This window comes from Prionailurus viverrinus, chromosome C1, assembly GCF_022837055.1.
Source record: "Prionailurus viverrinus isolate Anna chromosome C1, UM_Priviv_1.0, whole genome shotgun sequence".
Classification (NCBI taxonomy): Eukaryota; Metazoa; Chordata; class Mammalia; order Carnivora; family Felidae; genus Prionailurus; species Prionailurus viverrinus.
The window spans coordinates 42,333,794-42,347,822 of record NC_062568.1 but is presented as its reverse complement, the minus strand read 5'-3'; positions in this window follow the sequence as shown (position 1 = coordinate 42,347,822).

Genomic DNA, 14,029 nt, shown 5'->3' with positions numbered 1-14,029 from the left:
CCAGAGCCCCAGAAAACTTTGAAAAAGACAAATATAGATTAACAGATGATTAAATGTGAAATTCAATAGCTTCACTGCCTTGGAATTTTGAAGGACATACATATATCACTTACATGTCATTATAGAAACAAGAAAGCAGGCTGGAACACTGATATTAATTATATCTTTCAAGACCAATCTTCAAACTAAATGAGTTAAGTAGTGATAAATTCCTTCATCATTTTGATATGTTCTTAATTTTGAAAAATTATATAAGGTAAGAAATATTGTTAAAACTAAAATATCAGGAAATTACTTCATCTGAAAACAGCATCTGACAACAAAAATAAGGTGATATGCCAGATAGCCCTTATTGTGCTTTAAATGTGTGTTGCGATATAAATTATTTCAGTCAAATATTTCTACTTCGTTGAATTCTTGGCCAATCTGTCTTCATTGTTACACATTGAAGCTAAAAAAAAAATCTGTGGAATAAGTGTTATATATTAGAAGTATGTTCATAAAGAGTTAATTACCTTCCATAGACTCCTAATTATTTTCCATGCTTTAGCTGGTTTCCCACTAGGTACAATTTCTATTTTAAAGTGCCCTATAATGGTGAATCCTCCTTTAGTCCCCCTGTCTATACAACTAAATCCAAACATACCCTCCTGGATTAAAGATCTCCTATAAATAGCATGTTCATACTGGTTGTGCCTGAGCTAGTCTAGGTTTATGCCTGTTGTCCTGGCATAATTAATGTAGTACCCTATTCGCTCTTCAAAGTGTTCTGTCTCAGAATAGAAGAACCACCCTATCTATAATAAAATTCCAGACAACTTTCCCAATCGTATCTTACACTGAAATGCATTTTATGCATCTCATCCTCAATCCAAAGTAAATTGCTTTGTGTTCCCTGTGTGTTTGTCCTTCTCTTTTCTTGTGCCTCTGTTTCTACAGTTCTCTTGTCCTCTCTGAAATGATCTTCATCCCCAATTGCTTTTCTCTATCCTTCAGTGCTTACCTTAGATATCACCACTATCACAGAACTTTCCTGATTCCGATCCTGTTCTTTCTCTAATTTGTATAGTATTTTACCTAAATCCATTTAACAGTACTATTTTCCATCTTGACTGGAGGTTATTTAATAAACATCTGATCTCCACTGCTTGATTCAGTGTTCCTTCAAGGCAGAATTAGCGCATTACTATTTTATCAGTCATTGTGTTTAACATCTAAGAAGTACTCAACAAATATTGGAGAATAAATAAAAAATTTAAAGTCATACATTATGGTATATTTAAAAGGGTTTATATCCAAAATAATTATATTAGTCAGTGTCAAGAAACTGTGAAAAATAAAATAAAATTTAATGTTATTGATGATTATATTAATTAGATGCTTCTCTCCTAAATTAATGGAAATTTGACCTTATTCTTCATATAATATATTTAAATAACTTTGAATTTGAAACTCATCTCCTTTAAGATTTTAAGGCCTTTGAAAAATATTTCAATACCATTATTTCATGATAGTTTTGACTTTCCCTGCCCACTGACCTTTAAACCACTAAATTCCCCACCTGTATGATTAAACTCAACAGCTTTGTATAAATAATTTACAAGATTTGAAGTCCTGCATCAGTCTCAGGAATTGTTTGATGTTCTTCTATGTCCTTTATATGTATTTCTAAAGTTGTTTTATGAAGAAATTACTGTAATCATATTTATAAATTTAACAAAAACAAAAACAGCAAAACCCTTTCTGTAGGAAAAGAAAGCAAATTTGTATTTAAGAAAAATTGCTTTTTTATTTTAACATATATTTAGCATTAAAGGATTAATGACGCTGTAGGTTATATATTTGGAAAGGAAATAAAAGAAATCCCATCATCAAAAACATTTTCTAAAAGGTGAATAATAATTTTTAATAGCAGGAGTGAAATGTCAGTAAAGGGAGGATTGTAGTGGATTATTTTACAATATTTCTAAGGCTATAAAGGTAAAAATATTTTTAAAAGTACATAAATATATTTTATTAATATAATATACATTATATACTTATATATATTTAAATTCTAACAAAGAAGTTAATGTTCTTTAAATGGAAATGAATTGTCTTTAGCTATTGCATAAAATACATAAGAAAAATCATATTAACATTACTTTGTGGCATCATTTCCTTATTTGCTCCTTGTAGGATGTTTTTAAATAAAAAATCTTTAAACTTTTTTAATGTTTATTTATTTTTGGGAGAGAGAGAGAGAGAGAGAGAGAGGGTGAGCAGGGCTTGGGGAGGGGCAGAAAGAGAGGGAGACACAGAATTCGAAGAGGGGTCCAGGCTCCATGCTCTTGGCACAGAGCCTGATGCAGGGCTCAGACTCACAAACTGTGAGATCATGACCTGAGCCAAAGCGAAACATTTAACTGACTGAGCCATCCAGGTGCCCCTAAATAAGAAGTTTTTAAAAAAAGTATCAACTCATGTTCTAACCACAAATGTAGACATTTTGGGTTTAAATGTTATGATATTTTGAATATTACTGACAATAGAAAAATGTTTCCTGAGATATTGAAAGGAGCCCCATTCCCTCACGTTGAAATCTACTGTCTTAGGGAATTTCAGCCAAACACAATCTTGTAACCTTCATTTTTAAACCAGGTTTCTTCAAATCTTGTGCTTTAAAACTGCTCAAGGTAGAGTCTATACTATAGACCTGGGATGGTGGCAGTAATCCACTGACTCTTAAAGTCAATGAATACTAGAAATGTAAGAAATCATATCTTTTGGATTCTAACTTACTGGGTTTTTGTTCGTTTGTTTGTTTGCTTGCTTGCTTTTGTATGTCCAAAGCCTTTCTTACACTGTAGAGTCTGAGCGAGACTACATATAAAGTCAGAGGGAAATAATATTTTTATTTAGTTAAGCAAGCCCATAAAAATCAAGTGATTTGGTAATAAAAACTCTAGGCACTAAATTAATGCACAAGTATCTACTAAAAAGGTGTATTGTGATAAGATGCCTAATGAAATTCAGAGCAAAGAATGATGCAGTCTATTCAAGTGATTCAGCTCTCCCAATGCTACATGGCATCAGTAACAGTGGCTAAATGGAAGTACAATCCTTTGTTCTTCACCTCTTGTTTTGCCAAAGTGATTGGACCTCCGGATATTTTAAAGGCTAGCTTTCGTGTACTCTAAATGTTTCAGCAGACATGGACACAGGGTGACTATTAATGTGACTTTGGTTGTAACCAAAATGTGATCAAGTGATGCTGTACAAACACAACTCCTTTACAAGAAATCTTTAACAGCATCATTGATAATATAGATCTGTGAATTTTACAAGTTTAAAAATTCATGGCCAAAAGTTAATGTTTCAATTTATTTTAAATTTCTCATGTAATAAACTGATATTTTCTAAATCCACAAATTATATGCCATAGATATTGATTCTTTTTCTATCATAAAATTTCAATGTTGCATGTCAAAATAGGATTAGAGAAAAAAGTTCCACTCCAAAGACCTTTAGAAAAAGTACTGAATTTATCCAGTATTATTCTGTTTTTAAAAACTGATGAAAAATGAAATTTTAAAAAAACAAAAATTAATTATGGGCAGTGGTTAACAAGGTCTTATTTTCATTTCAAATATAGTAAATATATACTCTGTTTATGGTCTCTATAAACATTCTTAATACTCTTTTTGATTAGTAAGCTTCCTTTCTTCTTGGATGATTTCATGTTTTCATCACAGAGGCTACTGATCTTTCCACTCTAAGTCGTGATTTCTTTAAATTTTCCAGATCTTTTCGAAAACCTTTCCTTTTTCATTTTTTTCTTTACCTCAGCTCTGCCTTTTCATACATAAAACCATTCAGCTATTTGAAGTACAAATCAATTTCTATTACATAGTCTTCACTGGTGATTCAAAGTTAATTTAGGGGCGCTTAGGTGGCTTAGTCGGTTAAGCATCTGACTTTGGCTCAGGTCATGATCTCACGGTCCATGAGTTCAAGCCCCGCGTTGGGCTCTGTGCTGACAGCTCAGAGCCTGGAGCCTGCTTCAGATTCTGTGTCTCCCTCTCTCTCTGACCCTCCTCCGTTCATGCTCTGTCTCTCTCTGTCTCAAAAATAAATAAACATTAAAAAAAAAATTAAAAAAAAAAACAAAAAACAAAGTTAATTTAATTCAACAGTATTTGTTGTGCATATTATATAATTTATTCCCTAATTATATCCAAATTAACACTTCATTTTATATTATCTTGCAGTGTGCTATAATTCTTTCTTGTACATATACAACTTCTTTCCAAATAAGATTATAAAGATTTAGATGTTTGGGATTAAATTAACAGTAACACACAGTTTCTTATATGTGTTTTATATTTACAAATGTACTTGACACATTACAGGGAACTTATTTTACACTAGGGGTGGTTTTCTAAGACTCAGTTCTATGCTTTGGATAAATTTCTGAAACATACTAAACATACTTTCGTAGAAAATTTACTTAGGAGGTGACAACAAAATGATAGAGTAGCAGATACGTTATTGTCCTCCTGCAAAAACCAATAATTTTTTGTCAAATTCTAATGACGTTTTTCACAGGAAAAGAAAAAACAATCCTAAAATTCACATGGAACCACAAATGATCCCTACTAGCCAAAATAATTTGGAAAATGAAGAATAAAGCTGGAGGCCTCATACCTCCTGATTTTAAAATATACTACAAAGCTGTAGCAATCAAAACAGTATGATAGTGGCATAAGGACAGATATAAAAACCAATGGAACAGGATAAAGAGCCCAAGCAAATACAGTCAAATGACCTTTAACAAGGGTGCCAAGAGTACACGAAATGGAGAAAGGATAAAGTCTTCAACAAATTGTGTTGGGAACAGTGGATAGCCACATGAAACAGAATGAAATTGGACTCTTATTTTATACCATGCACAAAAAAGTCCAAATGGATTAAAGACTTAAGTGTAAGATCTGAAATTATAAAACTCCTAGAAGAAAATACGCAGGAAAACTTGATGTTGTTCTTGTAAATGATTTTGTGGATTTAACTCCAAAAGCATAGGCAAAAGCAAAAATAAACATGTGCAACTATACCTAACTAAAAAGTTTCTAGACAACAAAGGAAACAATGAAATTAAAAGGCAACCTATGGAATGGAAGAAAATGTTTGCAAGTCAAATATCTGATAAGGGGTTAATATGTAAGTATAGAAGGAAATCATTCAACTTAATAGTAAAATTAATCCCATGAAAAAAACATTGAAAGTGTGTGATAATACACTTCTCTAAAGAAGACCTACAAAAGGTCAAAGGTATACAAAAAGATGCTTAACATTACAAATCATTAGGTAAATTCAAATCAAAACCACACTGAGATACTATCTCTTACCCATTAGGATGGCTGTTACCAAAAAGTAAAAAGATAAATGTTGGCAAGGATGTGGAATAAAGAGAACCCTTGAACATTATTGGTGGGAATATAAACCACTACTTCCATTACAGAAAAAAGAGTATGGAATTTCCTTAAAAAATTAAGAATAGAACCTCCAGCAATCCTACTTCTGGGTGTATATTCAAAGGACTTTAAATCAGTGTCTCTAAGAGATATCTACAGTCTCCTGTTCATTGCAGCATTATCCACAGTAATCAACATATGGAAACAACCTCAGTGTCCATTGATAGATTAATGGATAAAAAAATGTGAGATAGATATACATATACCTGTATTTACACAATGGAATATTACTCAACCTGAAAAAAAAATTATATCCTATCATATGCTACACTGTAGATAGACCTTCAGGAATTATACCAAGTGAAATAAGTCAGTGACAGAAAGGCAAATACTGTATGATCTCATTTATATTTGGAATCTAAAAAGAAGTCAAACTTGGGTCACCTGGATGGCTCAGTTGGTTGAGTGTCTGACTTTAGTTCAGGTCATGATCTTGTAGCTCGTGGGTTTGAGCTCTGCGTCCGGCACTGCACTGACAGCTCAGAGTCTGGAGCCTGCTTCAGATTCTGTGTCTCCTCTCTGCCCCTCCCCGACTTGTGCACGCGCATGTATGCTCTCTCGCTCTCAAAAATAAATAAACATTAAAAAAAAAGTCAAACTCATAGCAACAGGAGTGGAATGGTGGTTGCCAAGAGTTGGAGGATGTGGAAAAAGTGTGGATTTGGGTTAAGGGTAGAAAATTTCAGTTCTAAGATAAATAAGTTTTGAAGACCTAACGTACAGCATGGTGACTATAGTTAATATATTGTATACTTGAAATTTGCTAGAAGAGTAGATCTCATGTTCTCAACACACATATACACACCTATGCAAAGTGATGGATATGTCTATTAGCTTGATTATGGTCATCATTTCATAATATATACATATATCAAAAATAATGTTGCATACATTGAATATATACACTTGTCAACCAGACCTTAATTAATAAAGCTAGAAAAAAAGAAAATTTACTTAGCATTCCTGTATGGTCTGCTACATGAAAAAAGTGACTCTAACTGGTGGTCCATTGGACATCTGTAGTTCAACTACTTCGTAATTTTTCAGAAATGAGTATCTGTTACTCTTAAAGAAGACATGACTTACCTATATTTCAATGGAGCTGGCTTAGGGATGTGCATTTTTAACATGCCTGTCAGATGCAACTTATACTCACTAAAGTTTAGAGAGTTATTATAGAGAGAATTCAATGAATTGAATTTCTTAAAATCTCTTTAGGTTATTAAAGCAATTAAACATGAAGCATGCAATAATTTTGCTATTTTTGGTAGGTAGAAAGTAATATACTAATAGTTTATATTTGTAAAATGCTTTACAGTTAGCACAACATGTATATAACATATCAAAATATTTATTTCTAAATATAAAAAGATAAATATCTTAAAATTGAATCTTTTAACCATGAAAACATAGTTTCATTAACTCTTACACTGTATTCATGAAGTAGACATAGAAAGGAAAACCTTCAGCTAGTTAGGATAAATATTCAAATGTATGACAGTTTATCTGATCCTCCAAGAAATATTCAGCAAATGTTCCAAACTTTGCCTTATAAGTTAGTGCCAAATGACTGTGAATTTATCTAAAATGCAGCATATGAATATTTGCCTAATGTGGACATTGTTTCTAGGCTTATAACAGCTGTTTTAGTAAAACAGAATTTCAGTGTATCAGATAATATGAAATGTGTAAAGATTAATCAATATGTAATGACATTTTTGTGTTTGAATCTTATATCCATTTATCTAGAGGTATCAAGATTTGAAAATTTCAAACATTTCTGCCTTAGTACAGAGTTAGTAAGATCAATAATTTCATTGAATTCAAGTGGGGATTTCTTAATATAGATTTTTAAGGCAAGAATTCTATTAATAGTAGCATACTCAAGGCACATTTTCTAGGGGGAAATGAGAACCTACTAATACTTTTTTACTGTGTTTTTTTAAAATAAGTGTTTCTGTTCTCTCTCTCTCTCTCTCTCTCTCTCTCTCTCTCTCTCTTTTATACATTGTTCTATTACAGACCATTTTCCCTGTGACCCCTCAGGAAAAGTAAATTGTACCCTTGATGTTTACAAATTTTATTTTCCCCCTCGAGTTACGTACATGGTCAGCAATTAAGAAAAAGATCTGTGACCTCAGAAGGCTGGGTATGATGGCGGCTAACCTAGGACTCCTTCCATTTAACACATAAGTTTCCATCAATACTAACATCATAACCATTTACTTGATAAAAAAATAAAGATTTCTGGGGCGCCTGGGTGGCGCAGTCGGTTAAGTGTCCGGCTTCAGCCAGGTCACGATCTCGCGGTCCGTGAGTTCGAGCCCCGCGTCAGGCTCTGGGCTGATGGCTCAGAGCCTGGAGCCTGTTTCCGATTCTGTGTCTCCCTCTCTCTCTGCCCCTCCCCCGTTCATGCTCTGTCTCTCTCTGTCCCCAAAATAAATAAACGTTGAAAAAAAAATTAAAAAAAATAAAGATTTATATTTTTTATGACCAAGGCATAATCCATAAAAATAACTATCTAGTCATTCCATTTACTCGCTTGTGCAGGGTGGTTACCAAGTCTCTAAGCATGTTTGTTAGATATGTCTTATACTTCTCCTTAATTTTTTCATACAAATTTTATTTTAGTCAATATCTTCTGGATATCTTATTCTGGGTTGATAGGTAAAAGTCATTAACAAATTCAGTGACAAATATTTTGAGATATATACTTATTCTTTGGTGGAAATGAGAAATTTCTTTGCTTTTTTAAATAATTTATTGTCAAGTTAGCTAACATACAATATATACAGTGTAGTCTTGGCTTCTGGAGAAGATTCCCGTGATTTATCACTTACATGCAACACTCAGTGATCATCTCAACAAGTGCCCTCCTTAATCCCTATATCCCATTTTTCCCACCCCCCATCAACACTCACCTTGTTTTCTGTATTTGAGAGTCTCGTATGGTTTTCCTTCTTCTCTGTAACTTATTTTTCCTTCCCTTCCCCTATGGTCTTCAAATTCCACATATGAAAATTTTCTTTTACATTGACTTATGCGCAAAGAATCCATCTGACAACTGGTCTTTTTTTCCTGTCAGTTATTATAAGATTAATTCCTTCAGGTTTAAAAGTTGCTTGGTTATAGCAGAGTACTTGCTCATAATATGTGCCAATTGTGAAAACATATATGTTTAAGTAATAATTTACTTTAAAATTTCCATGAGCAAAAATATTTGTGAAATCACAACTTTAATGTGCTGGGTCATATTTCTGAAAATATGTTAAATAAACATAAAATTAGCATAATGTTTATCCTGTTACCAGCTATAATTATTATACTTTTATCTGCATTATCACATCCATGAACTTTTGGTTATTTTGTTCCTCTGATTGGTGAAGAATATGATTTGCTCATTATATTTATTCAGTATTTCCCAATGAGATGTCCAAACATTGTCCCAGTGATATGTAGGTTCAAAAGTTCAGTGAGATACAGAATCAGCCATAACAATAGAGCTTCAGTTACCTTATCTGAGACAGAAAAAGACAATTTTGTACTCTTTATCCTATTTCCTTATTATCATAGTGATTCACACTTGGAAGAATGGCCTGCATTATGGTTTGAGGGATTTGAGGACCTATGAATCCCAAATATTTTGTCCTCCAGATCCATATAATGCAGCTACTCCAACTCATATAGCCTGGAAGATTCACCCATAGAGCAAGTAGATACTGAAATTAAGAAAGTGCTCTGTGTTTTGGGGGCATAAACATGGAAAGAGAGGACTTTGGAAAAGTAAAGGAAAAATTCTAAATCATGTAAAAGCATTAAGAAGGACATTCCCTGAGATACAGCATAATGTGGGAGCAAGCTGATTATACCTTTTACCTAGGTGTGATGTGGGAAGATTAGAAGGGGAATTGGGAAAGCAGCTCCGAGTTTTCCCAGGATTGGTCATAAATAGTGTACTGAGGACACATTTCTTTCAGGCATCTAGGTTACATATAGTATCTGGCTCTGTATCTTCATATTTAACATATTAGAAACCAAACTATCAGTGATTGAGGGCAAGACATCCTAACCACCACAAATGCAGTATCTGGGACAAAGCATTAAATCTGGAAGATATAATCTTTGTCTCTCTTTCCTTCCCGTGGTAGGGATTACTTATGTCCTACACTGTATTGCATTGCAGTCACGAGAAACAGGCATTGGTGCTCTACTGCTGTAGAGAGTTCTCATGGGAAAAGAAAAACGTTGGCCCACTGAAGGAAAACAGCCAGATAAAATTATTACAATCTATTGTGTCACTCTCTGAGTCCACCCAGTTATGTCATGAAACAGGATATACATATGTATACAGTGGAATTAGTATTCAATATAAGAAGCATTTGTTCCTTGATTATTTATTCCTTTAAACAAAGGAGGGTCACTTGCACTTATTTTGCTCTGTGTAGCTGAAAATGTATACAGAGATTTCTGGAAAAAAGATTTAATCTGATGCAAGGTATATTAGGTCAAAGTGTGATTAGAAATTTTGTTGAAGAGGGCAGTATAGTAAGACCCTGAACTCACCTCCTCCCATGGTCACAACATCTACAACTACATGTGAAATAATTCCCATTGAAAGAGAACAGAAAACTAACTGAACAGCTTCCTCCACAATGAGAAGTAAAAGGGCTACATTGGAGAGGCAGACACGGCCTTGTCAACCCCACCCCCCACCCCTCCCACCCCTCCACCCCCGCCACCCAGCGTGGTGACATGCAATACAGAGAGATCCCATGATCCTGGATCCTCTCCCAGAGGATCAAGGGGTTTGTGCCCTGTTATCAGGCATTTCAACCCTTGGGACCTGTACCAGAGAGATGAGGCCTCAAAAATGTGTGGTTTTGGAAACGAACAGTGCTTGTATCCATAGGACCTGGGAAAATGTGTAATCTGAGATATTTCTTTTGAGGGGTCATTCACAGACTCATTTTGAGTGAGCTGGAAACCAGCTCAAATGCAGCAGTTTGAGAGGTGATTATGTTACATGTAGAGGTTATTCAGCTGCTAATCTTAAAGTGTCTGCCAAAGGGGCAGGGATTAATTGGGATTTTACTTTGGGGAAGAGGCACTGGAGAGTACCATTTTTTGCACTGTCCCTCTACCTCGTTAGGACAGACAGGCATGTGTGGACAAAACATCACATGCCCTGCCCCTAATACTCATGCCAGGCCTTGCCAAAGTTGTAGACAAATGAAGTTTACACAGGCATGCTTCTTAATTGTGGGGCTCTGTTGGTCAGAGGGGTTTGCACCCCTGGGCCCCACAGGACTGAAACTATCAGAAAGACAGTTCTGGTCAGGATACCATACCCAGGGCACTACACAGAGAGCAGACTGAAACATACCCCATACTGCATGTGAAAGAGACCCATTTAAGTTTCCTTGATAGGTTGAAGCTTGCCACACATATTAAGGCTACAGAGGAACTCTAGGTAATGTAGGCAGGGAGAAACTGCCTGTATATCCTTCCCTAGGTCTTGCCACAGCTTACTGGTACCTCCCAGAAAGGAGCTTGTATGCTTATATGAGGGCCTGATTCTTCTGTTGTCCAGGTGACACCTCCAGATCTCCTGGTCTGGAGGTCAGCAGGGTCTATGATTGTAGTCCCACAAGACTCTATACACTTGCATACTTTAAAAGTTTCTGCTTGAGTTCCAATCAGCCCGTGTCTAGGTGCTGACTGAGATCATTTTCTTTGGAAAACAACAGGTCCTGGCATACCCTCAACAATTGAGTTTTATCAACAAATCAGGATACTCAGATGATCACAAAGCTTAGAGAGGCAACCAAGAGCTAGGGCAAAGTTGAATGATGAGTTTCATCCCTTACACAAGTCCATTCCTTCAAGACTGGGAGACGTAACTTTTTTGCCTATTACATAGAAGCAAACACAGAGACTCAAGAGAATTGAAGAAACGGAGGAATATGTTACAAATGAAAAAACAAGACAAAACCCTAAAAAAAGCATTGTATGAAACAGATAGTAATCTACTCAATAAAGACTTCAAAGTAATGGTCACAAAGATTCTCACTGAATTCAGAAGAAGAATGGATGGACACAGTGAGTAATTCAACAAAACGACAGATAACATAAGAAACTACCAAACGGAGTGACAGGGCTGAACTAAACTAAAAATACATTAGTGGGGTGTAATAACAGACTAGATCAAGTAGGAGAACAAGCCACCAATCTGCCAGACAGAACAGTGGAAGTCCCCTAAAGAGAGCAACAAAAGACAGAAAAGAATTTTAAAAAGTGAAGATAGCCTAAGAGACCTATAGGGTGATATAGGATAACAAGCAGGGTAACATTTACATTATAGAGGTCCTAGAAGGAGAAGAGAGAAAGGGGCAGAAAACTTACTTGAAGAAATAATGGATGAAAACTTTCATAACTTGGGGAAGGAAACAGACATCCAGGTTCAGCAAGCAAAGAGAGTTCAAATATGGCGAACTCAAAGAGATCCAAACCATGACACACATTAATTAAAATGTCAAAAGTTAAAGAGAGAATCTTAAAAGCAGGAAGAGAAAAATCATATGTTACATACAAGGGAATCCCACCATAAGAATATCAGCGGATTTTTCAGCAGCAACCTTGCATATCAGGGGGAGTGGCATGATATATATTCAAAATGCTGAAAGAAAAGCCCTTGCAACCAAGAATACAGTACCCAGTACAGTTATCATTCAGAGTTGAAGAGAAAAAGAGTTTTCCAGACAAGCAAAAGCTAAAGGAGTTCATCACCACTAAACTGGCTTTATAAGAAATGTTAAAGGTTTCTCTTTGAGCTGAAAAGAAAAGGCATTAATTGGTAATAAAACATAAGAAACTACAAATCTTTCTTATAAGGCAGATTGTAGGGGCACTTAGGTGGCTCAGTCCGACGGGGTTAAGTGTCCAACCTCGGCTTAGGTCATGACCTTCTGGTTTGTGAGTTTCAGCCCTGCGTTAGACTCAGAACCTGGAGCCTGCTTGGGATTCTGTGTCTCCCTCTCTCTCTCTGTCCCTCTGCTAACACTCTGTCTCTTGCTCTCTCTCAAAAATAAATAAACATTTGAAAAAATTAAAAAAAAATAAGGCATATTATAGCAAGGGTAGTGGATTAACCACTTACAAAGTTCGTATGAAGATTAAAAAACAAAAGTAGTAAAATTATAACTACAGTAATTAGCCAATGCATACACAAGAGAAAAAGATGTAAAATGTGATATTAAAGCCATAAAACATGGGAGAGTAAAAAATGTAGAGTTGTTAGAATATGTTTAAATTTAAGTTGTTGTCAACTTAAAACAGACTGCTAAAAAATACTGTTGTGAACCTCACAGTAACCACAAAGGAAAAACTATAGTAGATACATGAAATATCATGAGAAAAGAATCTAAGCCTAACACTAAAGAAATTCACCAAACCATAAAATAAGAGAGCAAGAGAAGAAGAAAGGAACAGAGAATAACTATAAAAACAGCCAGAAAACAGTTATAACAGAATGGCTCTAAGTATAAATCTATCAATTATTACTTTAATGTATGGGGCACCTAGGTGGCTCAGCTAGATAAGCATCTGACTTCAGCTCAGGTCATGTATGATCTTGTGGTTTGTGAGTTTGAGCCCCACATCGGGCTCTGTGCTGACAGCTCAGAACCTGGACCCTGCTTTGGGCTCTGTGTCTCTCTTACTGTGTCCCTTCCCTGCTCGTGCCCTTGTGCTCTCTCTCTCTCTCTCTCTCAAAAAAAATAAACATTAAAAAAATTAATATAAATGGACTAAATTCTCCAATGAAAAAAAGAGTGGCTGAAGGGGCTCCTGGCTGGCTCAGGCAGAGGAGCGTGCAACTTTTGATCTCAGGTTCATGGGTTAGTTGGCTAGAGATTACTAAAAAAAATAAGTAAACTTAAAAAAAAATAAGACTTATCTATATGTTGGCTCTAAAAGACTAACTTCAGATCTAAAGATACACATACATATTGAAAATTAAGGAATAGAAAGAGATTATCCAGGCAAATGGAAATAAAAAGCTGGGGTAGCTATACTTATATCACACACAAAAAAATAGACTTTAAAACAAAGACTATAATAAAAGACAAGCCATTACATAATGATAAAGGGGAGATTCCAACAAGAGGCTATTGTTAGTATTTACACACCCAACATAGGAGCAGCTAAATACATAACACAAATATTAACAGAGCTACGGGGAGAAATTCATAGCAATACAACAATAGTAGTGTTACTATTAAGAGTAATTAATAGTATTACTTATTAATTAATTAATATTAATAAATATTACTTTAATATCCCACATCAATAGATGGATCATCCAGACAGAAAATCAATAAGGAAACATCACCATTAAATGACACATTATACTGGATGGTCTTAATAGGTATGCACAAAACATTCCATCCAAAAGCAGCAGAGTACACATTATTCTCAAGTGTACATGAAACATTCTGCAGGATAAATCACATGTTAGG